Genomic DNA, 27,732 nt, shown 5'->3' with positions numbered 1-27,732 from the left:
TCCAAAGCTTGTGAGAGTTTTGGTAGTTGTCTGACAGAACCCCACAGTAAAGCTTTTTTATTATTTTAGAGAATATGTACACTTCTTTGTAATGTAATCATGCTTCCCAAAAGTGTGTAGTTCCTGCTAAAGAATTTCAGAGTGTATTTTATTTGGAAAAGAAGGGAAAGCCCATGATATTTTGCTAATATTAATTATTTCTGTCTTAAAAAAAAAAAAAAAAAAAAAAAAGACATTTGAACTTTTAAGAGTAAAATAATAAATCCTCTGAGGGTACCCTCAAATACAGAAGGGGATGCAATGTCAGTAGTAGTTTCATTAAAGCATTCAAGTTACAAAACAGAACAGTTTGGAGAAAATGCTTACTTAGCTAGATGAAATTGTTTCTTGTGTCAACACACAGGTGGGTGCTGACAGGGCCATGCTGACAGCAGCTGCTTGTTTCAAGTTTGATAGACACACCTGGAGCGTTCTTGAAGAAGCAGTGAATGTCCCACTTCCATTCTGTAAGAGTGTCTCTGAGAAAGCTTTGTGCTGGATGCTGATAGCATTACAACGCCTGTGTCAGAATTCTAGCTGGGATGATGTGCTTGTGCATAACCCTTCTCTAGACTGCTCATTCATTCCCTGTGACCTCAATATCAGCACCTTTCCTTGTGCCTTTCTCTGTGTTGCCTGCAACAGCTGCCAGCGGTGTGGACTCTGTACCATCATTACTGCAGCTCCTGGCTGGGTCGGTTTGCTCAGGGCTGTGGTACAGGTGCTGGGGCTCCATTTCAGCTTTCTGATCTTGCTGCTCAGTCTGAGCATTTGATAGAGTGCCTTAAGAGTTCGAGGACGATGTCAGCAACTCCATGTGAAAGCTCTTGCTATTTTACCACACCATATGGCCATTCCAGGAAGGCATGCAATTTGCTATTTAAAAAGCAGCAGCAGTTAAACCACAGTTCTTGAGTGACTTACAGATCTCTTATTATTTTAACACACTCTTCGCAGGTTTATATTCAGTTTTCGTCTTAGACTGCTGAGCTCCACCAAAAGGAAAAAAAAAAAAAAAACAAACCACATCCACTTGTTTTTCATATCATGAACAAAAGCACTTAAAGATGTGGCACATCTTATTTAGTCTGCTCTTTGTATTTTTCATCTTAAAATACTGAGCTTTTGCACAACTTTTTACATACCAATTGATGAAGTCTGTCTATTCATTATTTCTGTTGCTGGCTTAAAGTCTTCTGCATATTGAAGAGCAGATTCTCTTATTCTGTCTTTCTTTTTCTTTTTTTTTTTTTTTTTCCTCCCTGATCTGTTCCATTACAGCCAGGAATTGCAGTACTTTATGAAGCCCAGTATGGACTAGGGCAGTGGCTTTGTTGGTGAAACACTGTCATTTTCATCCTGTTGGAGGTACTGATGGGGTTATAGTTGGAGGGCATACTATGTAAATATTCATAGCGGGAGAAGCCTACATGTTTGGATTATCAGTAGTTTTCCTTGTTTAGGATTTTTTTTTTCAAGCAGCTTTTTCTTGAAATTTTTTTCACTTCAAGCAGCTTGCTTGAAGTGTCACGAAGCTAAAAGGAACAGATGTTCTATTTAAAGTTGCTTTCGTTACGAATTCTTTTTCTTCCTTTCCTCCTTCTTGCCTTGCAACACTTCATCTCCCACTTCAGAATGACTTTTAACTTGCATAGCTCCCTAGCTCACCTGGGCTGGATTTGTAGATCTGACGAGCAGTGGCACGGTATAACAGTGAGACTCCTGAGGAGAGAATTTCAGCTGTTTGCATTGCCTTTCTTTTTCTGGGTTTTGTGCTGCGTTTGCCAAAGAGAACATCTTGTTTATGTTTGCTGTGGAGCAATACTCTTTTTGTCACAGATTGTGACAGATCCACAGATACTGTGGATTTACAGCTCAGAAGCATCATTTCTTCATATGCTGTTCTTTTTGTCTGCACTATTAGATTTTTAGGTTAAAATCTACTATTAAAGTTCAAAAGACATCATTTAGACATTTTTTAAATCCCTGCCCACAGGGAAAGTTAGATTTTATATATATATATATATATATATATTTAAAATTAATTAGATTGATGTTCATCTCTTATCCCTTAACAGAAAGGGATGGTGTGTGGAGTGATCGATATAATGAAACCGCACCCCTCAGTGGTGTATAATCAAAAATGTGTTGGCAGGATGGATCTTGCAGGTGGTTAATGATTCCTGTTCTACAAAACACAAACATGTATGCACAAATCCCAGCATCACATCTAGCTTAACCAGTGCTATGTGGATCCGGAGAACAAAATACTCTGAGCAGCCACCATGCTGGGGCCTGGCTGACAGCATGGTGATTTCTCCTCAGGCTCTGCCTTGTACATGGTATCAGATGTGTGTGTGGTGCCCACCCCCCTCTGAAGGGGTAAGTTATTTATTATTCCTACATTAGTTTGGCACCAAGCTGCCAGTGGCCTTGCCAATCACGTAACCCTGGGTCAGCCACCTTCTGACTCCCAGTAAAATGATTACCAATAAAGTTGTGTCTGCTGTCCAGCTCATTCTAAATTGATACAGGTGGTCAGCTTAGGTGGGCAAATGCAGGCAGGTCTTACATGCCTGCACAGTGAGATAATTCATTTTTCATCATAAAAGTGTATTATGGAGAAATAAAACTGGTTCTGGGCCAAGACTTCCAGAGTATTATATTTGAGGAATAAAAAGACAAAGTTTGCTGCGTCAGCACAAGATCCACCTCTTACCCATGCAGAGGGAGAGGAGTGAGGACACTTCCAGTAGCGACATTTTACTTGAGGTATGTTTTCCAAAAAGCTCATAAGAGTAAAGGTGCCCTAGCTCATTCCAATTTAATTTTCAAAGAGGTCCTCCAGCTTTAAGTGTCAATGCTTTCATTCTACCCTCCCAGCATGAATTTAGAAGGGCCCTCTTACTCCACTCATAAGGCGGTGCTGTAGGTAATGGAAAGTGCACAAAAGTGTTTGTCCTGGGGTATTCAAGAGAGAGGCATTCAGGGGAATCTGCTTTATCAAGTCACCCTCTTTAACCTGCATACATTCCGCAAAATGATTATTTTCTGAATTCAAGAACAGTGATGCTTTTAATGATAGGCTTTTTCCTTACAATTTTAAGGTACAAAGGAAAGTGCACCAGGAATGTGGACTGAATGATTTGGGATTTGGACAGAATCGTTTGGAGAACTCAGTCTTTCAAGGCAGATGCATGTTATTAAGTAAACTGATGTTCATAGTACAACTGATTACAAAGAAATCTGCTTTCAAGAGATGATGCTAGCAATTATGCAAAGTAAAGCTCAAGTTAGAAATACCATGCAGTTCAAATCAGTGCAAAGATATTTTCAAAGTGATGGCTTGCAGCTTTTGATGAAGTCAAATGGAAGTCATAATTCTGTTTCCATTCTCATGCTGTTTAAGGGTGAGATTCATGTGGCTCTGAGCATCGGATATGGGTCAATAATTTGTGATAACTTATTCATTGAACTTGGCCTCTTAAACTTATTCAAACATTGGGTCTTTTTCCAATTGTTTTATTTCCAGTGCATCCGTCTCTTGCTGAACTTAAAGAGTTTTTCTTTCTACCACTCTTCTGAAATTCAGGGACTTTTTCTAGTTATCTTTGGTCCCCAGTGAGGATGGTGGTGTTTTTACATATATATCCTGTTTGGAGAGTCAAGGCTTTCTAATGATGTTTTGGTATAGCTTGTAATACCTAACACAGTAATGAGTGAAGGTAACCTTCGTATTAGCATCTCCAACCAGACTCAGTAAAGCTGCGAGTATTTGTTTACAACATCCACAGTGTTCTTATAACAGCAAAATGTTATACAATAACAATATTTTTTGCTATAACATACAGCCTGCTTGTAATTTTTTAATAAAGATCATAGAAACATTGGTTTGAAAGGATCTCTAGAAGTCATCTTGTCCAGCACCCCTCTGAAAGTTAGGCTGCCACGTGCACCAGTTTAAGCCAGCCTACAGGTAGTGACTTTTTCATAGCTGAGCTTTAAAAACTGCCAGGGTTGGCAGCTGCACCTGCTCTCTAAGCACAGGGCTATGCTGTTCTCCTGGTTATCTTATAATATCCTTGCTGAGCCGCCTCAGCTTGTCTCTCTAGCCCTGTTCATATTGGTTGCCACAGCTGTGAGGAACTTGACCCCATTGTGTTTGGCTAGCTGAGCTGCTGTCTGCTTGACCAGTGTGCCAGGCCTGGTTACCTTTGCCCTTCCCCCCATGGCACTGCCTTATGCCCCGCTCGTACCCTTGGCCTGCTCCGTTGGAGAGCCCAGAATCTGACACTCCCTTCTAGGCCCATGAGACCTCACCAGAGCAGGCAGGCCACTGCAAAGAAATGGAGGATCATATTTAATCTACTCAAACCAGGATCAAGCAATTTTTATATCCAGCTGACTCTCAGCAGGCACTTCCAGAATTATGAGGCAAATATGTCTTGTTGTACGTCCTGTTAATACATGACCGCTTTAGGGAGTACTTAATATGCTGTCTGTGCTTGTTTAGTCACTTATAGTCACTTAGAGAGTTACTGTGGTGGGATGAGAGGCTCTCCCCAGGAGCTAGAGCAGAAAGGCGTGCTGCTTCCCCAGCCTGCCAGCCCTCAGAGGGAGCTTCTGTCAGGCTGACAAGTGTGTGGAGGCTTATATACCCAAATTGCATTCCAAATATTTCCTGTTAATTCTGGTACTTATGCATAAACTCCAAGTACAGCACCTTAACATAGCAGAGTGTAAAAGATGCGGTGTATTCCCTTAAAACAAGCTGATAGTTGGAAAAGGAGAAGTGAAATCAGGAGATTTTCCGGCACAAAAGTGGCACGCGGCACAGGAACTTCACTGGAAATTCCCTAAGTAAACTAAGGTATAGATGTAATCCTGTTGCAACCTTATCATGGTGGGGTAAGTGTTTTTTCAGTGGTAGTGGTGGTTTTAACTTTTGGTTTCATGTGGGAAGAATGTACTCATGGTAAAGGTATATCTGAGACTGGGTATGGAGTCAAGATGCAAGATGTGTTTCTCCTGTCTCTTCTTTTGTGGGGTTCTCACTGCTGCTGTTCCTCACTTCATGTCCTTCTCAGCCTTTTCTTAATGTGCTGCTTCCCCCAAGCTACACCTGGTGATCAATCCCATGCAATTGTTGCGGGCTGGTAAACCCAGGCAGCTTGTGCAGAGTCCCTACACCTCCATGCAGGTGGTTCGGGTCTCTGGGCAGGAATTGTTCCAGTCCTCCTGGAGCAACTATTGCTGCTGCACATGGTTCATAGCTATCATAGCCTTGGACAAGCTCTCCTTCCCTGTTATGTTGTGCCTGCAAGTCTCCACAAATCTCCACAAGAACATACAAATAAGCAGAGCTGTTTACATGTATGTTGCCTTCTGGTAAAAAATAAAATAAAAAAAAATATATATATATATATAATAATAATAATTTTTTTGAAGAAAGGTCATGATAAGCTACTTCAGGGTGAAGGTAAAATTGATTAATGCGGCTGTTTATATAGAAGAGTAATAGAGATGAAGAACATACCCTTCTCAAGGTATTCGTCAGGGTCTGCACAGCGAGAGCAGAGCTGAGGCTTTTCATCTGTTTTGCAGACTGTGTGCATAGACTTTCAGCCCAGGGAATTGTCCTTCTGGCCAGAGGACAACAGGAGGAGGTGTGTGGAGGTTTCTGCCGAGTTCTGGAAGGGCTGGTTTCAGCACAAAGTGCTTGATGCCATTCTCCTCCCAGAACAGAGCTGTGGTGCGCTGCAGTAGCCTGAACCTCTGCCAGAGACTGTTGCCCTTCAGCTGGTGGAGGATTACCTCTGTGTTAGTGAACAAAATGGCAAGTGCTTGCAGAGCCAAAAGGAATTAATCGGTCAATTAAAGTGGGCCAAATTCTGTGTCTCAAGAAAATATTAAAATATAGAGCCTCTAATGGAAATAAAGAGCGAGCAGAGTATAAAGATAAATGTTTACATGATTCTAGTGGCTACAAAATATCAGAACAGTTTGTACTTTTCAATACTGTCAGGATGTGATTTACAGATGTTCTGGTTTAGATGTATAATGGAAAATGTTTTAAGTGCTGGACTGTCACTGAGGTGAAGACTTCCTTACAGCTGGAGATAAAGCCAGGTAAGTGGTGTTTGGTTTCTGGGAAGAGAGGACTTCAAAGTTCTCACATTTAGCCAGAAATCTGGGGAAGAGAGAAGTTTTTGTTCAGGCTTAAGTGCAACATAAGTGCAGCTTAATTTATTCTAGGGTCCACAATAGCATAGAAGTGTGAGTTGTGATGCATTACACCGTGCAGATATTCTTTATTTCCCCTTGTAGATCCTCCAATTGCCTGATAGACGCCTGTGCTCCTGCAGCATAAAATGATCTACTGCAGTACTGTGGTCATCTTGCTGGCTTTCAAGAGACCCATGGGCACCAGAATGATTCCTTTAAGAGACCTGAACCAAACCATTAATTCCATGCTCTTACTGTAATGCCTTCTGGGGAAGTATTTGGGCTCATTTCAGTTCCTTATGAACATACATTATTATGGATCAGTGGATTTTGAATGCTTGCTAAGCTTCCACTGCCATTATAGAGAGGACTCCCACTGTTTCTTCTACATGTTCAGCAGGAATTTAGGACAACAGTTCTCCAGAAGCCAGCCAAATCCAACTTCTAATGTCTTAACTCAAATTTCCTTTTTTTCTGAGGTGTCTCATCATGGCTATGAAATTTTTCAGCCTGGAGGATACTGATTTATTTTTTTTTATTATTATTATTTTTTCTCCTGTGTCACTGGCTGGGACATCTCTGGGCAGCAGGCACTGCAAGGTGGGGGACATCTTGGTTTGCAGTTTCTTTCTTACCATAAAAGCAGTAACATGACAAGCCAGGTGGCTAATGCTATATATTAGATGATGAAATAAGATATACAGGTGTATTGTTTCATTAATAACAGTCACTCAGTTCTTTTCAGCATGTGGATGAAATTAACAGCCTATCCAAAGAAGTATTCTCCACTCTTACTGCCTTACTTGGACATTTCTTTCCTTAAAACTTTCTTAATTCATTGGCATGTTGTCAAAAATGTTCTTGTATTCATAATTTGAATCTTTTTAAGCTGGAATTTGACTTCACATTCAGCTTCTGAACTGCTGTCAGGATCTACCTGATGCCACCTCCTGCCCCAACTCCCAACTAGTCACAATTGATCAGTAGCATATAAAAGAAGCAGTTGACTTCTATCAAATTTGGCATGTTTTGCACTATATAAATGTTTCTGTCTCCATCCCCTCTCAACTGTAGTTAAATCTATTTGGTGCTATAGGTGGATTTGTTCTAAGCCAGAAAAATACTAGGCTGCTCTTCCTCTCAGTGAGGAGTCGTTGCAGCAGTGAAAAGAAATGTTAGGGGAAGCCAGAGCAAAACCCTCTCTTTCTGGGCTGGCAGCATCCCTGTGTACATGGGGAAGTGCTGAGGAGGTGGGCTTGGGCTGAGGAGACACAGAGATCACTGTGCTAGAGGTGGACCAGGAGCAGCTGATGAGCTGTGATGGTGCAGCAGTGGGCATCCTCAGGGGCAGCAGGGAGCCTGAGGCCCAGGAGAGCTCTGGGAGGACATCTGTGGTGGAGGTTGTCACCGTTGGGGCGTGTTCAAAGAGCTCCTCTTGGTGTCCACCCTATGTGAAATGGTGGGGAGTGTGCTAGGAAAGGCTCCTACTAATAGTTCCCTAAGGGTGTGCTTTCAACCACCCCACTACAAAGGTGAATTTTATCAAAAATGGGCTCCTCTGCGGTGAAGTTGCTTAACAGAAGGCTGAGCTGTGAGAAGTGCAGGGCAGATGTCCGACTTCCAGGCATCTCTGTTGACAGGATGGTGTCTGAGCAGTTTGACAGATTTGCCTGAATTGTTACAGTGTGTTGCAGTGTTAGTCAAGTCTGTGATTCTCAGTAAGGCTGATGGAAACCACATGAAGCATCTCACCTAAATGTGGTTTCCTAATCACCTCTTTCAGTGTATCACAAAAGACCACTTTCTACAGCTTTTAAAAGTTTACGTGTAAATTAAAATCAGACTTCATCTTTAACAAGTGCCACATGTGTGCATCTAAGTAACAACACCATGTCTCACAGCTGAGCTCTAAATCTGGGTTTTGCTTCCCAACATATGGACACGTGCTTATAAATGTGGGTGGGGGGTGGGGAGCTTGGAGTAGGTGTTTTTAGAGGTTCCTTCCCACCGAAACCATTCTGTGATGCTGTGGTGCCTGTGGTCCCCCAGCCCATGCTGGCAATGCCCCAGCCTCTGGCAGCCCCCCTGGCTGGAGACGTACAACCTGAGATCAGATGGACATGACTTGGGGGCTGAGGGCAGAGGGAAAGCAGCAAATTCACGTGGCAGGCTTCATTTATGAGCCTTTGGAATCCCCACTGCTGTTTTCTAGTGGGGCTCTGTGAATAGCCTCCGTAAATAAAAGAAGGGGGGAGCCTCGTACGTTGTAGACCTGTACAACCAACAGGTTGTACACCTGTAGAGAACGTGGTGTGAAGTGCGGGACTGCAGGGTGAGCTGTGGCCTCGGCTGTGTGTATGAAGTTCTGGTGTGGGCTGGGGTCTTCTGCAGGGTCTCTGGGGGGAGCTGGAAGTGGAGAAAAGGAGGGTTGGGAGCCAAGCAGGGGGAGGCAGTAAGGTACGGGTTAGAAAATAACACCATGAAGCAGAGGGAGACAAGGGGGATGTGTCAGTGACAGTCAAGGTGTTTGTCTGGCCATGGGGTGGAGCTGCACAGGTCCCGGGACAAGAAGCTGTAAGAAAAATGAACCCGCCAGCAAGCGGAGAGAAACAACTGAGGCGGAAGCTGCTGATGCCGCTTATATTCTGGGCTTTGGAGGAAGCTGCAGTGCCGGGTGGAGAACCTGATGTGGCGAGGAGGAGGAAGTGGCAAAGCTCCATGGACACCTGCGCTGTGAGGCAGTGGGAGCTGCAGGTGGGACTTGTGCGGGTCTGTGCTCGTCACGGCTGATCAAATGCAGCTTTTGGAAGCTGTCTCACCACAAAATGCTGGCTCTGCAGGGACCTCGGTGTCGGCATGGTGGTGGCTGAAGGCCCTGATCCTGCCAGCAGCAGGCAAATGTGGGTAGGTGGGCTAGGGCCATGGACAGCTGAGGAGGCCATGTTGTTGTGGGACTGGCAGGGCCTCATCATCCTTTTTGGGGGAAAAGCATTTCCTTCTTATTTCCTGCTCAGTACAGAGTACTCCATCCTTCTCAGGTGCTTGCATAAATGATGCTTTTCTGTTGCAATAAACCTGTTGTATCTCTGAGATCAAACTGAAGAGGTCTGAGCTGGGTCACTCATTTAAAATATATATATGTGTGTATATATATGTATATATGTACCTATATATACGTTTGCAATTCTGTTTCAAACTATGTTCAAAGCAGCAGGCTATAGCAATGGCAATTTGTGAGCAATTACTGTGTTTCGTCACTCAGAGCTGTCTTGTGCTTTTATACCAGGTTTTCAAAAGGGCCCAGAACCCACCCAAGGATGGGATTTTAGAAGTGTATCCTCTAATTCAAGTAAAAAGCAGAGGAGCAGTCTTATAAAGATTATCAGTTCAATCATGTCCTTACGCCAAAGAAGCATCTCTTTGGAAGCCCAAACACCTGTTCATCTTCAGTCAAAGCTGGTAGTTGCTGATTTTTTTAATTTTTAATTATTTTAGTATCTAGATGAATATTTTAATAATTATTTCATGCCTTTAAATGCTGGGGGAGAAAACATGCACAGCACTGCTCATGGGAACATATTGGGAAAGAAATCTGACTTGTGTCTGTGCGCATGGAGAGGCTAAATTGTGGTGTGAGTACGGGTTTGGAGCATGTGAACCTGTCCCTACGCTCAAGGCTCTTCCTGGTGGGTCTGAATTTCTGCCTCCCAGGCAGGCCATGGTAAGACCACATGCATGGGGGCCTTTCTCTGGTTTAACCAGTTCCTCCTTGCAGTAATGCCCCACACTGCTATTCTGGAAGGAGAAGAGGTGTCCTTACCCTGCACTCACCTTGATGAGTGTGACCATCACTCCAAGGTCTGGTGTCAAAGGGGTTTTGCCCCACTGCACTTGTGGTGGTGTTTCTCTTTCCATGCTCTTGGGAGAGGCAAATGCTAAAAGTAGGAAACCAACCTTAAAGCTAATATTTGAAAATGAAGTGAAGAATAGATGGTCCTGAACCAAAGGAGTGCTGCACAATGTCACCCTGGGCACATCCCTCAGTCCAAGCCAGGCCTCTGGAAGCTGACCTCTCTGCCCCTTTACTCCACAGGCAGCAACAGATGAGAACCCAAATGTGGGGACCACTGCTTCAGCCCCTTTCACCCTGACCAATGCTCTGGGGGTTACTACCCCTGGTTTCGGTGCCGTTGTGATGTGACAGTCATGGAACGAGCAGTGCTGGGCTCCACAGGAGTGCTGAGCATGAGCCGCTCCCTGCCGACAGCACCCATTGTGGGGCTGGAGCATGTAGCAGGACACAGAGTGTTTCACAGCACTCCTGCTCTGACTGCAGATGCGTGTGAGAGGGGAAGATCAGCAGCTCAGCTGTCTGATTAATATGTAAATGTACCCAGCTATGTGTGAGTGCTCTTAATGAAGTAACTCACACTTCTGCCTCCATATATCAAAGGTGATTGATGGAAAAAGCACTTTAGGTGCCTGCTGGAAAGCATGGAAGTTGTTTTTTTCGACATCTTTCTTTTAGAAAAAAAATCTGTAGACCTAAGACTGAGATTTCCTTAGGGAGAAAAAACAACCCAGCCTGGGTTTAATCTAAATTAATCCAAATTGTTGGCCGCGCTCCTGCTGTATCTGTAAATTCACAGATAGGGATAATCCATCAGGATCGTGTACAAAAATCCACAGGGTATCTTAAATAAACCTTCTCTTTGGCTGTGGCTTGCAGCTGACACCTCCTGTAAGTTACGTGATGGTGCCTAAGGAGGGCTGCAGGCTGAGGCAGGTGCAGTGGGGAGGATGGGAGACCCAAACCTCATGGAGGACATTTCTTCTGCATGGCTTTCCCAACCCATTGCACATTGCACGGCAGTTGCTTGCAGCAGGCCAGCCCTGCATCCTTCTGGGCAGCGCAAGGGCTCTGTGAAGTCCAAACCCAGCAGCAGCAAGGGGTTTAGAGCAAAGAGCCTCCAGGCAGGGAGGGAAATGCCACTGCAGGGAAGTCACCTCAGTGTGTGCCCTGTTCCTGGCCAAGAAGGGGCTGCTGGAGTGCAGGGCAGCGGGGCTCTCCCGGGGCAGCCCCAGTGACAACATGTCCTGGTGAGGATACCCCAGGGACACCCCACCAGCAGCACTCTGAGGCACAGCACCCTTTTGTCCTGCCCCTAAAAAATGCTGTCTGCGTTTCACAATCACTTTCTGCAAAATAGAGACCATTAAGCTGGAACTAGCTGCAGGGCCAGGGCTAGAGGGAGGCTTTGCAGTGGCAGTAAAATTTGGCACGATGCTGCAAACTGAGAACTGCATAACATCTGCTCCCTGGGATGGAGCTGTAGAGCTCTCGATTGCTGCAAGATCTCACAAAAGATAAAATGCACTATGTTGCGCTGCTGTCAAAGGAATTTCAAATGCATGCATTGTGCTGTAGCTCTGCGTGGCTTCCTCCCTGCTGCTGTGGCAGGGGCTGGGGGCTGGAGCTGCCATGCTGGACCAGGCTGGAGCCCTGCTGGTGGTGCTGGGTAACTGAGCACCATCACTTGCTCAGGTCTCAGTGCTATGGCTACCTGTGCTGGTTGTTTTGCCCCTGTCCAAATGCAACAACCCAACAACCTAGATGCACACTCCAGCATTTCAGGTGTTTCTGTTTTGTTTTCTTACAGTTCCTCTGACATGGGAGAGTTAGCTCCTCGTGAGCTGACAAATAATGGTTTATTGTGTTCTGGATGACAAATTAGTTTAAGATAATTATTAGGCAGATGTTTAAAACTTTCAGTGCAAATCAATGCAATTAAACATGAAATAACACTTCATAATTCACACAGAGAAATATCTTCATGTGAGGCTAATGTTTTTGAACAAAGCTCCCCGTGAGGATCACTTACTCTATGCTACAGTGGTGCACAGTGGTTGGGTGCTGTCCTGGGACTGCTTGGGCTGGTTTCTCTCCCTCAAAGCCTGTTTTTCCTGGTCTTTCCCCTGTGCTTTCCCTGATTTTTTTCCTGCAGTGTTTCTCCAAGCCTTCCTCCTTGCTTTCAGCTTTTCAGCACATGCCACTGGTGCCATTCATTTTGTGTCCGGAGGGCATCTTGGAACAGGCTGCCCCAGGGGAGAAGCTAGTGGTACGGCCACTGTGCGAGCGGGTCCCCGACACTGAGACAAGGGGTCAGGATCATTCTTCTGCTTCTCTGTAACAGCAGGAGGAGCTGGCAGCTTCAGTGCCTTGCTCCAGACCTGCATCCTCCCTCTGCACAGTCCTGTACTGCTCGCTCCCTCCCACAACAGGTGAGCAGAAAAAACAGGCTGTGCTCCTTTGGGCTGCATTTCCTGCATGCAGGGCTGCTCTTTAGTTTGGAGAGGAAAAAAGGTGGGGATAAAAAGTCAAAAATCATTCATCTCCCAGACAGATCGGTAAAATAAAGTGAAGGATACAGCTTGTGCTGGAAAGATGGAGGAGGCTGGCCCACCACAACATGCTTTTGTCTTCTCCAGCTGGGAGACACCTGCACGCAGTGCCCCCATCCTGCCTGAGGAGTAGGAGGGCTGGTGAGGTGGGAAGGAAGGCTCATGAGGTCAGGAGGGAATGGCCACAGCTGTGGGGTTCAGGCTGGCCTGGAGGAAAGGCAGGCTGGGCCCCAGCCTCTGTGTCAGAGTTCCTCACTCATTTTCTTCCAGTGGCTATTCACTGTTTCTGTGCAGCCTGAACTTGAAGAATTTCAGAAAAATTGCTGTTATTTAATGTTATTGTAGCTCTCAGACCTAAAAATATAGATATATGCATGTAAATATATACATGTATATGCATTCACTTTGCTGTCATGTAACAGGCTATTTGTGTAATAATAATAATTAACCAAATTTAGACTGTCTCTGCCATTGGCATTCAGCCTTTTACAGCCATATTCAGATCTTTTATGGTGTTTTTTTTTTCTTTTTCCATCCTTAACCAATTTTACAGCCTTTTAATGGCAGCAAGCATGCACCTCATCTGCTGTTTTCAAGCTGTAATTTATGTTGTCTCTCAGCAGCATTAATTCCAGCACCTGAGGCGGGAGAAGGGCTTACTGCCACCAGGCTGATGAGCAGGATGGATCCGCGCTGTTTAATTAGGAGCAGCAGCCACTCCCCACAGAGCCACTCGTGCAGTGCTGGGAGGAAGCCTGAGTATTTTCCTTTTCCACTCTCTCCATCCCTGGTATCAGGGGTGGACAAACACTTCTCATCAGCTTCTGGTAGACTCCTGAGGAAGGGGAAAAGAAGATGAGGAAGAAGATGGATGGAGCTCGAAACAGGAGGATGTGGCAGATAATTTGCATATCATTTAGCATTTGTGAGAACAATCATAAACCACTTACAGGAAGATGACATACAAGGTCTGCCTTGTCAGCACAGCACTTTTAAAACACTTCTCTCCTTTCCAAAATAAGTTCTCCACAGTTATTTTCCTTTGTAATCTAGGCACATCCAATCTCCTTCCTAGGCTTTATGAACTAGAATTTGGCATAGCTCTGTTTCGTCTGTTCTGCTAAAAGATGGATAAATAAATACAGCCTTATGAGGTAGGACTGGAAACTCTGGAGTAACAGGCTGCTGATGAGAAATGAGTCTGAATGGGGATGGAGGCAGCCATCAGGTGTGGGCTGGATCCAGCTTGCCGGCCTGCAGAGACTGCTGCTGGCAGAAATCCACCTAGCTCTCCTCTTGAACATCTCCATATGGCAAACTCTCCCATATTTGAGAAACCAAGTTTTTGTTTCTTATAGTCAGGAAAAGGATGCAAGCAGAGCTCAGTGCTTTTCAGAATGTATTGGACAGAAAAGGCATTTTTGGCAATTACCAGCTAAGCACTGCAGAAAAGCTGTTGTTAATGTAGAAATACGCCATAGATGTGTCATGTTTGGGGAAATGTGTTTTGGCCGTAGTCATACCATGGGACGGAGATTCCCACAGTGACTTCAGGCATATGGCATGGCACAGTGTGGCCACCACTGCCCCCTGTATGGGGCACCAGCACCAGGACTGGTGCAGCTGCTCCCCAAACCATTCCTGCTGATTGTCAGTGGTGCTCGGGTCATGGCTGGGCGGGGAGGAAAGCACACTGCTGCTGTGCTGGGATCTGGAAATCTGCTGGGGACAGCCCAGCTTGACACCACTGCTAGACAAATGTGCGGCAGCATGTGCCAGGGTATGGCTAATGAAGGATGGAGAGTTATTCCATCACTGTAGGGTTACAGAAAACAGCTTTATATCTTTTTAATGAGCTTGCAAATTAGACTGCTAAAGGTAATAATGTTGTTGTAATTTACAGAGATATTTGGTTCTTCCAAGGTATTGATTAAGGATTTAGAATTATATGAAATTAATACAGTATGGGCTGAGCAGATTTCAAGGTGGCTGGCTTACAATCCTCACAACACAGCTGCAAACAAGGGAGCAGGAGAACTTGTTTCCTCCTGGTCCTGGGGGCTCAGGCCTTTCTCTTTCATGATTTAACACGTCTGTTGGTGGTTTGGGGGAGAAAATGGAATGTTCATAGATGTCATTAAGCCAGAAGAAAGGTGGAGAATGAGGTAGTAAGTCACTGAGGCTGAGCATCAAGGGGTTGCATCTTGGCACAAATAAAAAACGTTTGTTTTTTAATAAGGTCAAACATCAAGTCCCTCATCCTGGAAAGCAGCAGCAGGCTGGTTTGCATGGCAGGGATTTCTGCCCAGACAAGCAGGGATCAAGGGAACAGCTGAGAGATTATGGAGAATTAAAACTCTTCATCCAATGCTGTAGCCTAAAGGTATAGGAATAATTTTGTCTGGATAAAGAGGGTAATTGCCACGTTAGGAAAGAGACACAGTGAAAACGTGATGTGAACATTCCTGGAACATGTCCACTGCTGAATGTGCTTCAGCCTTGCAGGGAAGGCAGTGCTGGGAGCAGGGCAAATCACAGACACTAAGGGGCTGTGCCCCTCTGCCCCAGACTTTTCCTCTTCTGTGGTTGCTCGGTGAGAGCCTGCTGCTGCTTTCAAGTATCAGAAATATTTTAAAACCATCCCCTTTCCTTGGGGAAAAGGTGGCATCACAAACAGCCACTACATTCCCTGTGAGATCAATAACGCCCTGCAGGAAGCTAAATCGTCCTTTATTAATCTGATGAATTAGCCTGATACAGGGATGAACAGACCAACAGCATGGAAAATAAATGCATGTCCTGCAGCAAAGCTTGTCAGCTATGGACATGGAAGCATCTTTCCTTTTATCCATAACAAATAATCTTGAAAGCTGGGCTGGGAGACCAGAGTGACTGCTGAGGTTTATCAGCGCTATGTGGACAGAAAAACTTGCTTCTCTTCAAAACGCAATTACACAATCATGCAGAGATGAGCAGTTCCCCGCTGTGCTGCCGGATTAGGGAGCTTGAATGTCTTCCTCCTCTTGTTTTAAGAAGGCCTGATTCAGCAAAGTAATTAATACTTTTTTTAGTATCAGAGTCCAAGAGAGCTTGGCTTTAGCCTTGCAGAATCAGGATCCTGGAAAAAGAGGAAATGAAGTGGCACCCCTTTTTCATCTGGGATTCAAGAATGCACAAGCAAAGAGCAACCAACAGCAGCTCTGAGCAGGGGGATGCAGCCTTGGCTTTCTGTGAACATGCTGCACACCAACACAAATTACTGTGTCTCTCTCTGAAAATGGCATGATTGAGCTGTCCCTTGCAACACGTGGACAGCTGTGAGAAAGTCTCTGCCTTACTTTCAGTTGCATTGATTCAGCCAAATCAAGGCTGGCTATTCTGCAAGCACAGGCTTAGTATAGAGTTTAGGAAGGTATTTTTGAAGTAAAATATTCAGTTTGCCAGTGTGGAGAGACTCTCACTGTAAATCATGCCCCAGTTTTCTTTTTCTTTGGGGAAGGACAGAGGGCTTCTCCACCCAGCTTATTTTGGCTGCTTCCTCACTGCTTTTAACACCTCACACTGATGTGCTGGTTATAATCTCCATAGCCTCAAAAAAACAGACGAGGTCTGCAGCCAACAGCAGGGCAGGTTTGTGCAGACAAAGGGGAGTTTTGCTCCTGCCACTGTGTCGGCTCTTCGGTGCTTATGTTTGCACACCTACTGGTTCCCTGGTAAAATAAGCATCAGCTCTCATGCCAGAGCCAGGACTGCTGAGATGGCAATTCTTCCATCATTTCATGTTTTCTTAGGAATAAGAATTTCAGATTTTATTTAAAATGACAAGATTTCTCAGTTAAATTTTCAGAAAATACTTCAAAATTGTAATTAGGGTTGGAGGGTGTGTCCGAATTTGAAAATAGTTGGACATGGCAGCCTGGATTGATGGATGTGTATTTAAAACTGCCACTGAGATTGTGTGTTTGAATGCCTAAAGGTGCCCTGGGAGATTTCCAGGCAGGGAGAAGTGCCTGGATCATGGTGCATTTCCTCAGGAGAGCTAGGGGCTGCATTTGGCCCACTGAGTTTCAGAGCCCGGGTCACAGACTGAAATACCAGCATCTCTATTTCAGCCTTCCCAACTTGCTTTTAACTTCTGTTTGTTAGAAGATACAAATATACAAATGGTCCCCTACAGTCACTGGGTCTGTGGATGCCCATAGACATTACTGCATGGGAGGAAGGCACTTTTGCATGTTCAAAACCCAATTCAAATGATTAACCTCCTCCAAGGGTGATGCTTTGCTCATTTCCCAACCCTGTGGGCAAATATGATTTTTTTCAAATTTTTAATCCAAACTTCTCAATAGAATTATGTAAATCTGGTGCAATCAGGAAGGCTTTTAAGCTGTGATGGGGATATCATGGTCCTCTCCCATTCTGTGAAATTGCTTTACAGCCAGGTTTTAATAACAATGACAGACGTGCTTGATTGAGATTTGTGTCTCAGTTAATATTTGGAGTCATTTGCAGGTGAAAATGAAGAGCTGTGTGTATCTGTTAAACTGAGGGTGCATTGAAAAATTATCATTTTAATACTGAGTGTGGAGATCCCAACATGTTGCTATAGGAGTGTATTTCAGGGTTAGAGGCTTTGGAAGCTTCTCATTATAACTGTGATTTATTTTTTATTCCCCACCCCCAAAGTAATATTAGAGATTTAGGAGCATTTATTTCAGGTGATAGTGAAAAATGGAAGATTAAGACAGGGTACTAAGAAGGGAAATGGGGAAGATGACTCATTTCTCTGATGCACAGGGTGAAAGCTTAACTGAAAGGGTGAAGCTGGAATTTTATTGTCAGATCCTGAAAAATGACATTTCAGCCTCTCAGGGGAATTCTTCCTGAGCTCTGCCATGCTGAGAACCATCTGCATGTGGAAGAGCAGTGAGGTGGGGATGGTGGCCCTCACAGCGGGACGGGGAGGAAAGCAGCACAATACATGTCCTGGAAGAAGTGGCTGTTCCCTCACAGGTGGGAATGAGCCAAGGAGTGGTGTGGAAGCACAGGGAAGGGTTGTTGTGCCTCCCTGCCAGGTCACAGTGCCATGTGTGAGGCCAGATCCATCGCTGCGGTGCTGTCAGGGATTTTCTCCCTGCAGGCTGCATGTGAGGGCTCACGAGGCCTCAGTGCAGCAGGGAGAGCAGCCCTCCTGCCTGCCAGGCTCCCCTCCTGCCTGCCAGGCCACTCACGGGCAGTGCGGTGCTAATGTGGGCCCCAGCACCACTCGCTATCGATGACGACAACTGGGGTTGATGACTCAAAGCGGAATATCACAACATGAGGCGAGGCCGTGACTCCACTGCCAACCTTGCTGCCCCTCCCAGGAGCACGGATCTTGGCTGTGGGTGCTGGGGACGCCTGGTGGGCAGGCTGTGCCCTGTCACGGGGCGATTAGGGCTCACTGCAGGGCCTGCCCTCTCAGGGTACACCCGGCCTGACTTCGTCTTGAGAAAGAAGAGGAAGAGGAAGCCAAGTAAAAGAAGATGCATCATGATGTATCGACTCATTTTCATGTCCAAAGCCCCTGTCCTCAGGATCCTTGCTCTCTCTCCTCATACTGTCCTCAGTTACGTGCTGAGTGAGACAGTGACTAATGGAAGATCTGATCACTGCTCTGTGAAAATCAATGGTGAGCCCTCCCCGGTGCAGGACCAAGCTTTCATGAGGAAACTGCTGCTTGTGAACTAGCAAAGTGCGTGGGAGAAAAAAGAAAAAAAAAAAAAAAAAGCTTCTTAAAAGTTCTTTGTGGTAATCATCTTTTAAATTCAGAGGCTTGTGATCCAATCAAAGTGGAAAACCATAACCTTTGCTGAGGAGCAGGAGGTGGAGGGTGCTCAGTCCAGGGTGAAGGTTTGTGAAGGCTAGTGCTGGCCATGTTCCCCTCATGAAGAAAGAGCAGCATTCCTGTGAGAGATGGTCTTTGGATGATCACTGCCCAGGGCTCTTCAGAAAATCACCATGTTTTGCATTAAGGACAGCCTTCCTCATATAGTACATTGCTGCAATTAATTGCCTTGACACATGATTAGTACCTGGGGGCAAGGACAGACCGCTCTGTTGATGGGGCTGGGATGCATTATTAATTGCATAAACTGGCTCGGCATCAAAGGACACGAAGCAGTGGCTGTGGTGGGTGTTTATGAGAGCTCATGAGATTTGTGGCTGTGCCATGCTCCTTTGCCATCCCCGCCATTATTAAGATTCCCTCACTTCAACTGTTAAGAAATTAGTCTTTAAACCTGTCCCCCCCAGCATGTCAAGTTGCTATGTTACTGTGCAGTAGGTCTTTGATCTGTTCTCCTTTGCACAGAGAAGGTATCCAGCAGCAGGCACAGCATGGGGAGCATCTCTCGCGTAAGCAGGTAACAGAGGAGGGGTTGGGACACAAAACCTGAACTGTCTGACCCTGGCTCGTGCTGATGGGATCTGATGTCCTGCTTTGAGGTTTGGTTCTATTTTCTGCTAAGTCGTTCTGAAAGGAATTAAGTTTGTGAAGGATGTTACAGGATTTAACAGAGCAAAAGTTAAAAATAATAATAATAATAATGCTCATATGGTATCATTTATTCTCTCTGCATCCCATGTAGATGAAGCAATTTTATAGCTATTGTTACACTATGCTGGATCCCTTCTTAGTATTAATTACCAGACAATATAATACAACTCAAGCCTTACATCCTTCACTAAAATGAATCCTAAAGTATTTCACTGCTGATTATCACCTATACATACCAATAAGGCTGCTCTGGAGGGCACTCAGGAAGCAACTGCAGGTGGGGAGGGACAGCAGCATTACGGGGGGGATCACAAAACCTGTAGGATACTAATCTCCTGTGGGTGGGGGCCAAAGAAAAGTCAAAAGGGGCAGGTGGGTATGTGCACTGTAATACAGCTTGAAGATGGGACCAAATCTCAATATATATATATATATATATTTTTTTTTTTTTTCAGACAGCTGCTATTTGTGCTATGGGGCACCTGCAGCATCTCTGTTAACCAGGAGGGAGCCCCACGACCTGCAATTTATTAATGCTACTTCTCCTTTTGTCTCCAGACTGCACTAGCTCTGTCGGCAGCAGTTGCAGTTTGCACACCTCTGTCTTGTATGAGTAGCTAACCCACCCTTTCCTAACCCTGCCTCACGCAGCTGCCGGTGGTGGGGTCCAGTGCTGCCCTCAGCCTGAACGCAGTGATGGGAGGCTGGCCTCACCCCTGGCCAGGCAGCACAGCCTGCTAAAATTCCAATTCCTCATTTTGACAGCATCACCCTCTGCACTTATTACATTAGCACTAAAGATTGTACGTTTGTACGTACAACTTTTTAGAGTGACATCTAAAGGGAAATATGGGTTATGCTACACACTGTTATTAAGTGCCTGAGGCTCCAGCAATCTTTTTTCCTGCCAGAATTGATTCATTAAGAAGCATATGGAAGTATAGAAGTGGCTTGTATTAGGTTATATTCCCCTTGCTAACTAGATTCTAATTTTTCTTCTTTGTTTTTACTTCCAGTGTTTTGCATTGTCATAATAAAAAGCAAATTGTACAGGAGAAAAAACACCAACTGAATTTTAGCTTCTTGGCTCATGCATTTCTAGGGACCTGTGCATTACACTGGACTGGCTTCTATATATTTGAAATTCAACAAGAAAATCTTCTGTCTGAAATTTATCTTGAGTTGTTCCAAATTTCAAATGGAGAACAAGCACCATAAGTTTAAGCACATTAAAGAGAGGCAAGCCAGTGTATTGCGGAAGGTGCACAGATGTCCAGAGACTAGAAAACTTTCATGGAAGATTAGGAAGGAAAAGTAGAAAGATAAGCCAGATATAGAAAGAAAATGGAAGGAAAAAAGCATCATTGGAAATACTGAACCATATACTCCCTCCCTGCTCCAGCGAAGCCATGCTGCATATGTCCAGAATAGCCCTGCATTGGTTTAGCTGCTGTAGTTGGTTTATGCTGGGTGTGTTTGGAGGTGTTCACATGTTCTCTTCCACCCAAAGTGCTAAAAGGTTGCAACACCCTGGTTTTCATGGGGCCAAGCTCTGCACGCTGTCATGTGGACGTGCAGAACTCTGTTTTTTCGGTTGAACATCTCCACATTTGTGTCAAACCTCATAGCACCAGAATTAAAAGCAAACCTATATAAACCACACCACAGAAGAGCAAGGTGTGCAAGCTGCTACTGTGGGTGGCATGCACTGAGAGGAGTGCACGGGTGGTCACAGCACATAGCCAAAATGTCATCTGGCCCTGTGGTCTTGGGTTTTTTACGTCTCACTGAGTTTTACTCAGCAGAATTTTGTGCAAAATTCCCTAGGTTTCTCATTTCTGCTCTCCATTGTACCCATGGTGACAGTGCAAGGGGAGAAATGACCAAAAACCTCGTCCTACCGAGCAGTTCCTTGGGGCCCCACTTCATGATCTCTATCATGAAAATCTTTTTTTGATAGTTTGTTTTAAAACCGGGGCTCGGGGAGCTCTACATAGTTGGGGTTTGGCTGGTCACCGTGGGCAGGTCATTGTTCCGGCTGTTTGAGGTGCTGCAGGCATGCCGTGTTGCATGCAGCAAACAGTGACCTGCTGGTGGTGATGGTCCCTCTGCTCTCAGGTGCCTGTGTGAGGCCATCTGTGTGTAGGTTGGTGCCTCGGCCTCCCATGGCAGTGTGGAGCCTCTAGTTTTGGGACTCAGTGTGGAGGGAGGGCAGCAACATCGAAGGAAAGGAGCCAGGTGGGGTTCTCCTGCCCACATTGACTATGTGTGGTCTTCCTTCCAGCAGAAGACTTGCTCTACAGCTATCGCAGATGAGCTCTTTCTTCAGCTGAAGCCTCATGTCAGACCATGCAGTGCCTCTTGCTGGAGTGGTGAGTGGCTCAGAGGGAATGGCACTCACAGTGTGTGCTAGAGCCTCGCTAGTGAAAAACAGCAGCCCCAAAGGGGTCACTGGTGCAGGGCACCCCATGATACTTCGTCACCCTGCCCTGCTTTTACTCACATCCTGAATTTTAAACACCCCCAAGTACTAAAAACTTCAGGTCTGCTTCTAAAAGAAACCTGAGAAGATTAAAACTACAATAGCAGTGATAGACTCATCTGTAATAAAAGTCAAGGGCCCTGTTAACCAAATACTTCATTTCATAATTCAATTTAAACCCTGCTATGACAAATTCAGTCTTTTGAAGCAGACAAAAAATATTTTCAACTGATGATGTATATTTTAATTTCATTTTAAAAATATTATGTTAAGATACGGTAATGACAAAGAAAAGACGTGTGTGGGTGCTCGGGGCAAGCCTAGCGCAGACACATTCTTCAAAGCAAATTTATTACCATTTTCACCTGTTATGTTAATCATCAGTCATGTATTTTATTATTGTTAATAGTTATTTTGCATAATAATATTTATAGTTGCTCTGGCCCCCAGAAGCGTGCTGGGGCTCTAGAGAGCAGAGGGAGCCACCTGCACACCCAGTGCAGCCACAATATTCCTGGCTCCATGTGGGCAGGGGTGAGCTCTGTGTGCAGGTGGCAAATTCAGCTAACATCAAAATGGGAGAGTCCTGAGGGCTCGCAGAATTCCCTGTGTCAAAACTTACTGTACCATTGCCGGTGCTCTGGGTGCAGATGACCCCTACTTTATTAACTTGTTGTAGGCATTAATTGGTGAGCAGTTTTCTGGTTAAAATAGAAGTTGAACCTTTGAAGCACATGTATGGGACGTGACCTTTATATCTCCTAGTCACCGTCAGGATGTGCTAAGTGCTCTGCACCTTGACATTCAATAAAGTAATAAAGAAATAAAATGTACTAATGTAACCTTTACAAAATAGTTAAAATGATAGTTTAATATTTTATCTCCCAATAGAGTGTTAAAGTAAGCTCAATAAACCTTGGCAGTAAATTACATTCAGAAGGAACACAATTTAAATAACATTATGGTTATGATAGTTGGCAAATTATGTCCAAACTGCTGCTTGAGGGAAAAAAAATAAAAAATCCAACCAGGTTTAGGGTGGGGCTGTTGACTTTATTCAATTTTTGGATAATAATGGGGCCACTAATCAACATTTGATAGTTCATCTGGAACCTTAGATCCTTTCTCCCCATATCTTCTGCCTAGACAATCAAGAGGATGTTGTAGACATACATCTCTTAGCAGCCAGAGCAGATGAATCTTCTGTATTTGAGGCAAAATTTGGGTTTCAATTTGTCTTTACTAAAGATGTGCACACAAAAAGGACCAAAAAACCACTGCATTAGGGGAAGGTGAACAAATGAAACAAATGAATGGGTTCAGCAAGATCCTATGTTTGCTTGAGAGCTGAAATAATTTCTTGTTCTTCATGTAAAGCAGCACGGGTTGCTGGATGGGCATCATGACTCAGGCTGTAAAATCAGGCTAAGCTTGTACTTGTTGCATACTGAAAGTGCTGCAGACTCACATGTATAAATGCATGCTATGTGCTGGAAATATGGAGTGACAGTGCTATGGGATGATTGAAATCTGTATATGATCTTTAAGTTCTTTAGAAATGTATATACAAGACTACGTGTGTCATCTCACATGGAGGGATCTTAAACTATTTCACAACACGTTTTTTGGAATTGTTTTACCCAAAGTGTGTTTCTTCTGCATTTAGTGGTGATATAGCAGTCTTTATCCATTGGCCTGGATGCAGTTTTGATCTTGGTTTTACCTAACTAGACAAAACATGCTCATGAAAGTGAGGGACAAGCACCCAGCATAGACTGGGCCGGTTGTCCATGAGTGATATCAGTTTTCTACTTGTTCTCCTGCAATATTAAACCCTTCTCTGCTTGAGCTAGCCTTTGATTGCTTGTAGTGCTGAGATAGTATTTGGACAGGGACCATAAAAGTACTCTGATAAATAGGTAGGGGTAGAGAAAACAGTCATGCCTCCACTCTGCTCTAAGGTGTCGTGGTGGAAAGGGATGTGTTGTCTATGGCAGGGAAGAGCCAGGATTGCTAAACATCAGGAAAACATGCACTGGTGCCATCATCTCAAGTATTGCTGGAGGACTGGCTTTGTTTCTTACAGCTGTCTGGAGGTTTCTGTTTCTCTGAAGCTGAGGACAGCACAGCAAAGGCGTGGGAGGTAATGTTCAGTGAGGGGAAGAGACAGAGGAAAATCAGGGCTGATGCTAAAAGGGAAAATGAGCTGAAGGGAAGGAAACAGATCTTAGCTTTGGGCAGTGAAAAGTGGATGCATGTTGCATATTGGTGAGTGCCATTTTCCAGAGAAATGGTGCTTTCTATGAGCAGTTGATCTGGATTGCACTACTAAAGGTTCATCGTATTGTTCCTGATGCTGTTCTAGGCTTAGGTGGTTTTGTATTTTCTATGGAAAGAAATAGCCTGCTGAATGAGTTTTACTGTATAATTTTCACTGAATGTAATTTAAAAAGGTTTCAGTATAACAGCTTTTTATGCCCCAAAGGAAACTGAGAACCAAGAGGTCAACAATTAGTGATCTAGCTTCATGTCATTAGATTTCCACCCATCATGGCAGCAGCGATTATACTGCACTAACCGAGCACCAACTGTATAGAACAAAGTGAAGGTGTTACCTTTTTTATGGTGGTACCATAAATGCTTTGTCTCTGCATACCTTTACCATTGGAAGTGAAGAATGACTTTCAAGCACGCGTGAAGAAAGAGCATAATCTTACCTCTACAAGAGTTAATTTCACCTCCTTGTGACTAAATAGGAAAATGGAGACTTTTGTCAAGCATCTGTACTTTCTTCTTGATTAAGGCAGATTACAGATGCTTAAATGGAAGGGGTTTCACACCTATGGTGATACTGTTATTACTGTAAAATTATCCAAGTGTAGGGTATGCCTTCATTCCTACAGAAGTAAGATAAACTTACTCTTTCAAGGGGGAAAAACTAATAAGAAAGGAGTGGGCTAAAAATGTGATGTACCAGGAAACTCTCTGGCCCCAAATTCCTAGAGGTTCATTGGTTTGTAATCCAGACATGGCTCAGTCAAGGGACAAGCACACATCTTGATTTTCTTTTCTTTTCTGTGGGCTTGCCCCTTTTTCTGTTAAGTGAAACATGCTGAGTGGTATCTAGAGTTATCTCATTTCTGTTACTTTTATTTGCTTTTCCTTTTTCCACTCAGTAATTTCTCAGCTTTTCAGTTAAAGAATATACGTGCTATCACAGAGTAAAGAAGTTAGTTTGACATCTCTGTAATTTTAGTAAAAATGGCGACAATTTGAAAAATGCATTAAAAAAATATGATAACCTAAAATATGCCAGGAACATCCCAGTGTTTTTTAGGACTGCTGGGTGAAAATATTGCAGCAAGAATGGTGAAGAATGAGTTTCAGCAACAAAAAAAGGCAAATATTTAATGAAATATTTATGCAAAAATAAACTAAATGAAGATAAAATTAGAATATATTTTGCTTAAAAATTTGCTCTAAAACACCTTGGTGGGGAAAAAAAAATCTTATTTGATGAAGAGATTTCTAGGGTAGGAAAAAAAAACCATCAGGAGTTTTCTGCTGGTTTTAGCTGTCAGATAAGAGCAGGAATTGAAGTCAAACACCTACATTTAGCAGCAAATGAACAATGTGCTGAGTCCATCTGTAAAGGGCCACCTGACATGGTCTGAGTGGCAAAGGACAGGCACCCTGTCTACACCATGTGCAAGTGTGGGTTCTGGCTGCCCCGCTGCTGCTGCGTTTTTCTCCCAGTGGGCCGGGGTTTCTCTGGTGGGCTGGGGTCTCTACAGCAGACAGGTGACTGTAGCCTGGTGCCTGAAAATGTTCCAGAACACATTCCTCTGTAAGCAAGGCCCTAACGTGTTTTTTCTAACAGCCCTAACCGTGCTTATGAATAGTTCGTAGTAAAAGCTTCCATGGAGAAAAAGCAATTAAATCTTACTGGCCTGGTGTTTACATTTTTTGGACTACAGGTTGGAAAGCCTGAGTGCAAATCATTAAGACATGGCTAACATCCTTGCAATAAGGGAATTTGTGGTAAGCACTGGAGAAAAAAAAAAAAAAATAATAAAAAAATTTCCTGTACTACCAGAAGTGAGGGGACTCAGTTGTGTTTTAGAGGGCAGTTCCCTTGGAAAAAGGCATGAGGTCCCAGGGAGCGGGGAGTCCGACCTCATCCAAGTGAGGAGCTCAGGATGAGGCTGCTGCTCCCAAACACCACCAGGGTGCATGGCCACCATCCCCACGGGAGTCATGATGACTACACACAACTGAAACAGGACTCAGGTGTGAGGTACTTCATACCTTGCTTTTAGGAGCTGGTCCCACAAGGACAGTGGCCTTGCAGGAGCTCTTTATCTCAGTGGTAAATGGTACCTATTGGTACCTTTGTCAGGTAGGCCTTCTAGGCCTTCAGCTAGCAACTTCTCATGGATATTATGCCAAGTCAGGCAGCAGGTTTCATCTCCAGGTTCCACTTCTGTTTTGACACTAAGGAGGATGACACCTTTGGTGCCTTGAGCCTTTTCCTACTCCTCCTGGCCATTGCCACTCCAAATTGTGAGCTGTGGGCCAGGAGACCCGTAAGAGAGGCAAAGGCTTTCCTTTCAGACTCTGCATCTTGGTGCCAGAGACATTTTTATTTATCTTAAAATAGAGTAGCAACCCACCACACACAATCTTCTGCATCTTGTCCTGCTTATTTACCTCAGCCCTGGCATGGTGTGTGTGGGGGGTTCAGCCATGCTTTTGGGCCACAGCTTCCCAACCAATGAGGCTGCCAAAGCACACCAGTCAAGGGGGAGCAGCTTTCTGCGGGCACTTGTGTGACAGTGCTGGCTCTCATCTGGTACTGACCTGGATGTATGTGGCTCCTCTGCATCAGCTGGCCTCTATCCTGTTAGTGTCCAGCCTTTGGAAAACCCACTTGTGCCTTATAGAAAGGCCTTAAATGCACAGAGCCATGATAGGAGGAGGAAGATCTTCTCTTGGCTTGGCCAGCTCAATTCCATTTGCTCTTTTCTCTCGCTGTATTTGATTTAGCCTGCAATCAATAGAGAAATGAAAAGGACATGGGTTTAGTCCACCCACAGACTTTCACTGTGCTGCTTGGAGCTGCTGGCTCGCAGGGCTCTGCTAACGTTCGCCAAGGCATGCAGCATGGGACGGGGCTAACCAGCAGGCAAATGCTGGGTAGTCCTTGCCCAAAGATCGCTTTTCTCCAAAAACACTCGCTTCCTGTTATCTGCTGAGAAAAGTTTCACCTGCACAAGCTCTCACTACGAGCAGGACAGTTCTGTTGGTTTCAGTCAGAATGGGATTAGCCCTACAAATCATTTCACTAACTGTGTGGCTTGTGATATGATGATGCAACCTGTCAGTGTGTCCAAGACAGGTTTTCTTCCCTGGTCTTAAGTAAAGTAACTCTACTGCAGTCCTTCGTCGGTGTGAAAAGATACAGATTAATGAGCGAGTTTTTCAGGATCTGTTAGAAAAAAGAAATATTATACATGCAGGTATTTTAAAATACATAAGCACCATGTATGTGTGTATATACTCATGCCATCAGTTCTGTTTTTTTTTTTTTTTTTGTTTTTGTTTTTGTTTTTGTTTTTTGTTTGTTTTTTAAATTAAATTTATTATTTTATTTTTTTTTAGGACAGAAATGTTGTTAATTGTCCTTGCTGCTGCAGTCAGTGATGTAGGCCAGAAATGCAATCTGTATCCAAAATACTAAGATAAAACTTTCAAAGACTAGTTAGTAGATTTTTTTCCTTTTCCTTTTCTTTTCTTGAGATTGTGTCTGCTTTGCTGTCAGCCTTGTTTGTACCATAAGCATGCGGTGAGATAGAGCACGGCTCATGTACCCTATGCAAAGTGCTTGGAGTGGAAGTGTGCATGTGTTTTTCTGTACTGAGAGCAATGCAACATCACTGCTATGGATTCGGAATAATTTATGAAATGAAAAATCTCTCAGTATAAGGAGGAACAAATGCAGGGCTGAACTGGATTATTTGCTATAACTTTTATTTTAAAACATGTT

General features: G+C 44.3%; 1 long non-coding RNA gene across 1 annotated transcript; it reads left to right on the top strand.

Annotated features, from left to right (window-relative positions):
* The first annotated feature begins 402 nt into the window (after nucleotides 1-402).
* Nucleotides 403-27,732, top strand: LOC311444234. The gene is made up of 3 exons (XR_014697763.1): nucleotides 403-506; nucleotides 21,492-21,576; nucleotides 27,348-27,732. It is a non-coding gene; the product is annotated as an uncharacterized lncRNA (long non-coding RNA).

The sequence above is a fragment of the Aythya ferina genome (assembly GCF_964211825.1).
Source record: "Aythya ferina genome assembly, chromosome: 13".
In the NCBI taxonomy this organism is placed as follows: Eukaryota; Metazoa; Chordata; class Aves; order Anseriformes; family Anatidae; genus Aythya; species Aythya ferina.
This window is presented reverse-complemented; position numbering and strand designations above follow the sequence as displayed.